This window comes from Watersipora subatra, chromosome 3 (assembly GCF_963576615.1).
Source record: "Watersipora subatra chromosome 3, tzWatSuba1.1, whole genome shotgun sequence".
Taxonomy (NCBI): domain Eukaryota; kingdom Metazoa; phylum Bryozoa; class Gymnolaemata; order Cheilostomatida; family Watersiporidae; genus Watersipora; species Watersipora subatra.
Genome location: NC_088710.1, coordinates 63,091,637 through 63,096,649, shown reverse-complemented (window position 1 = coordinate 63,096,649; position 5,013 = coordinate 63,091,637).

The following is a 5,013-nucleotide window of genomic DNA, read 5'->3' as shown; positions in this document are numbered from 1 at the left end:
GCGTAGCTGTGTGGTGGCCACATATTAACAAGGATATTGAAGGCAAGATAGCCAGATGTGGATTGTGTCAGAAAACTCGACCGGCTCAGGTAAAAGAGCCTATCAGGCAAACCCCATTGCCTGAGGGACCATGGAGAGTTGTTGGAACTGACCTGCTGGTACACAATGAAATGACATATGTCGTCGTAACAGTTTACTTCTCGAGATACATAGAACTGGTGCACCTGACAGAGACCACAAGTAGAAACCTAATTAACAGGCTTAAAGGAGTATTTTATCGGTGGGGTGTGCCTGAAAAGATAGTCAGTGACAATGGTCCACAGTATAGCAGCAAAGCCTTCCGCAAATTTGCTAACAAGTATGGTTTCATGCACTTTATTCGTCACCAAAATACTCTCAATCAAATGGACTAGCAGAGCGTAGTGTAAGGACTGTCAAACGCATATTAGATCAGGAGGATCCTTTACTAGCTCTCATGGTATATAGAGCCACTCCTATTGAGGCTACAGGTGTCTCGCCAGCTGAGCTCATGATCGGGCGTCCTATCAGAACTAAAATGCCGTCCCTACTACAGAACATGATGCCAACCAATATGACAAAGGAGGATGTGCGTGAACAAGATGTCTTTTATAAGAAAGGACAGCCAATAGATACAATAAAGGCTCTCGTCCGTTGTTTTCGCTAAACCCAGGTGATCAAGTTATGATGAGAGATGACATTGAAAAAACCTGGTCAAAGCCTTTGATAGTGACAGGAGAGGCTAATGGCCCTCGTTCATACATTGTAGAGCCCCAAGAGAGCCAAAAGTATAGGCGCAATAGAAAGCATTTGCAGTGGATACCAAAGGCAGATACTGATGATTTGACACCAGGGATTGATAATGATACAGGCAGTCAGGTGTTAGATTCACCTAGTATGGCAGCGCCTGTAGTTGGCCCGAAACCCCCATTAGTCACCCGTTATGGCCACAAGGTCATAGCACCCACTAGGTTGATAGAGAAAATGTAAAGCAGCTTTTATTGGAAGGTTTTCCAAAATTTGGCACTGATCCTTGTTGTTTTTAGTTGTTATTTTTATGCTTTTAGTTTGTATTTTGCCATGTGCCTTTTTTTCCTAATATGGACAATCAGTCTTAGGAACCTTGTTCCTTTATATCATATAGTTTACTCAGTTTACAGTTATGTTTACAATATCTATATAGGTTATGGTTTTCAAAAGGGGAAGATGTTTCCTGTTTGCATAATTATTGTAAGGTGTTAATGCGGAAATAAACCATGGCAGTCTGCCGGATACACGCCCTGAAACCTGATCAAGTTTCTCAAACACGTATGTATTTATATACGTATGTATTTGTATACGTATGTATTTGTATACGTATTTGTTTGTATACGTATGTATTATATACATATGTATTTACATGTATATATGTATGTATTTATATATGTATGTATTTATGTATGTATTTATATATGTATATATTTATATATATATTTAAATATGCATGTATTTAAATATTTATGTATTTATATATGTATGTACCGTAAGTCCTCATGCTCAAGCCGCGCGGCCTGTCGTTGGGCGCGGCTTCTGGCTCAAGATCATAAGCTGCGGCTAAAGCCAAGTTTTTAAAACTAACGTGGGGCTCAGGGCGGCTTCTCGATAAATGCGGTCTCTGCTCAGTTCCGCGCTATAACCATAGAATCGCAGTCATGATACTCTTTTATGTACGGGGTTTTAGCGACCTACTCGTTTATTTTCAAGGTCATGTTTATGGAATACTTTAGTAAAAAAAATATTTATCGCTCATGTTTAACTCACCACAGTCATAGGTAATTAACACCTTTTCATTCTTGACCGGCATCTTTCCATGAACGTGAAGCCCTCTAACAGTGCAATAAAAATCTAGCTGAGACATGGCAAATAAATTATTGATGCAAGTGTTTAGGAATTTTAATTCGAACTTGGAAGTAAAAAAAAATTCTTTTCACGCGTACTGATGTAGCCTGGTTTCTTATTCAAGAGGACGGGGGTATAGCGAAACCCGTCTTAACACTCTCGCCCCCGAAAGGGGTCAAAACCTCAGTCATTAGCCGCGGTCTGTGGGCATACGCGGCTCGTTGGAGGAATATTTTTTCTTTCCTGAGACATCTGTTTTTTAGCACAAGCCGCGCGGCTTGAGCATGAGGACCTACGGTATTTATACATGTATATGTATGTATTTATATATAAATACATACGTATACAAATACATATGTATATAAATACATATAAAAGAAGTAGGAGATGGCTAAAAATGAGTTTTTATTACTAATAGTTTCATGTACAGAGTACAATCATCAGACAATAACTCATTCTAAAATGACTACCCTATTGCTGATGTTAGGGCTCACATTCAAAACTGCATCATTAAAAAACTAAAATTAAAATCTGGGTGGTAAAAGCCTGTAGCTACAGGCTTGTACCACCCGGTTTTTTGTCTTATAAACAATGAGAAGTAGTGAGAGTTTTGCTATTAGCCAGTTTAATAATGTGAGCGAACAGCTTCTCTAAACGTTATGCTATGACTCGCGCCATACGTACAGCAGTTAGGTATTGCTGTGATATAATGACTTATATTGGCAGGCTAGCAATTTGACTTTCGTAGTCTAGTGGGCTAGGCGTAAGACTGGTGAACAACTTGGTCCGAGATCGAATCCTCTTCAGTCCTGAATATTTATTCAAAGATGTTAAGATCTATAGCCGGATTTCCGACGAACACACTAACACACGGACAGACTTTGAGAAATATATAGATGTGTTTATATATGTATGTAATTATATATACATGTATATAAATGATGTGGTTCCCCCTGTAAGCCCAAGGGATGGTAATATCTACTCAAGTTTAGGTCTCCTACAAGATACCTGGTAGTCTGAGCACTTGCCTCACAATTGCAAATTTTCATTCAGCTCACCTGTATTGATTGTTGCCAGTATTTGGGCAAGCAGCATTTGATATGTAGGTGTTATCGCACCCAATGCTTCAACGACTACTAAAATTACAGTTCCTCTTACATGCCAGCGAAGTTCAATCTTCTCTTTGAGTAGGAAATATCTCTCCACTTATTTTTACTACTGGCTCCGTTGTAGTCATTGGGTACTGCTATATATATATATATATATATATATATATATATATATATATATATATATATATATATATATATATATATATATATATATATATATATATATATATATATATATATATATATATATATATATATATATATATATATATATATATATATATATATATATATATATATATATATATATATATATATATATATATATAGCAGTATATATATATATATAGCAGTATATATATATATATATTGCTACTGCTATATATATATATAGCAGCTATATATACTATATATATACTGCTATATATATATATATATATATTATAGCAGCCCTCTTGCTCTCCTTGTCTAACACTTATCACATAAATTTTTTACACTGTACCAGTGACATGATTAAGCCACTCAGTGTATGCTTTTCCTGCTAGCTGCTTGCATCCACAGATGCTGTTTCGTATATACATATATATACGTATATGTATATATAAACAAACATATGCAGTGTGTATATCTATTTATCATATCTATAGATATGTAAGAATATCTATACATATATCTACATGAATGAATATATTTACATATACATGTATATATATAGATATATATGTATGTATACATATATGCAGTGATATATTTATATATATAGCCTACATATATATCTATATATATACAAAAAAGAAACAAAGTTTAAAAATACTATCCGCAAGTCCTTAAATAAAATATATGTAAAAAAAAATCTTTTTTGGTAGAAAGGGATTTGCCGATTTAAAGCTAAGTTGAGGTCCATGCTTACGATGTAGACTGATGCATCCTAAGTGAATATTTGACACTTCTTATTTACAAGCCAGTAGTTTCCGCATTACATACCCTTGCCACACAGGCTAGTCTACAGAAATATCTCCTCAATGCAGGAATTGTGCAAGCACTATCAAGGTAAGCAAATGGTTTCTCTGAAAGAATAACAGAAGTTGTTTACCCATGCAATAAAGGCATATTTGACATATTTGACACTTCTTATGTACCTAAATGTCGAGCGTTTAGAAGAGAATGAAGTTTGTAATAAATCTCACAAATCTGTATACGTACATGTATATTGTATTCTGCAGTTGCTACATCATTGGCAGGTAAGGAGAGAGAATTCTGTGCTGCAGGTTACCACTACTTAAAGCGATGCTTATTCACTCTTCTTATTTAACCTTCACCCTAATATTCATATCGTATTTATATAACTATATTATTGCACTGTTTACCATGTAATGGTGACCATAGAATACTGTATATCGCTTGTTGTTCATCAACAATAGACATTTATTTGCAAACGCATAATTGCCTGATCATTTTCCAGACTCATATCATTGTCTGTAACCTTGACCTATAGAGTGCACTTTACTATCAGAGTTTAGCCACTACAGCTGAATAAACCTAAGTAACTAGAAAAGCTCAGGTGCTCTGTAACTATGAGCATAAAATGTCCTCTCATACCTCTCATAATTAAATTCCAATAACCTAGCATACTCTAGTAAAATATCTTCAGTCAAAGGCTTATCATCTTGTTATGCTTGAATATCTGTGGGTAATCAGACCACAGATTGTCCAATAGAATATTCCCTAGTAAATGTAATTAAAAGCATATGCTTATCTGATGTGGAGTGTCTGAAGCTACACCCCCACTGCAACTCTTCACCTACTCTAATCTATTGACAACGTATCACTGATTAGCCTGAGATCTATCTCATAGCATTTGGGAAGCTACTCCATTCTGTTTACGCATCAGAGAAAGGCTGAATGCACTGACCTGTGTCAATTCAAGATGGCCTTGACAAAGGGGTGTGTCAAAGTAATCATAATTCTTTCAAAGTGGTTTGCCAAGACCGTGTTTAGCTCATTA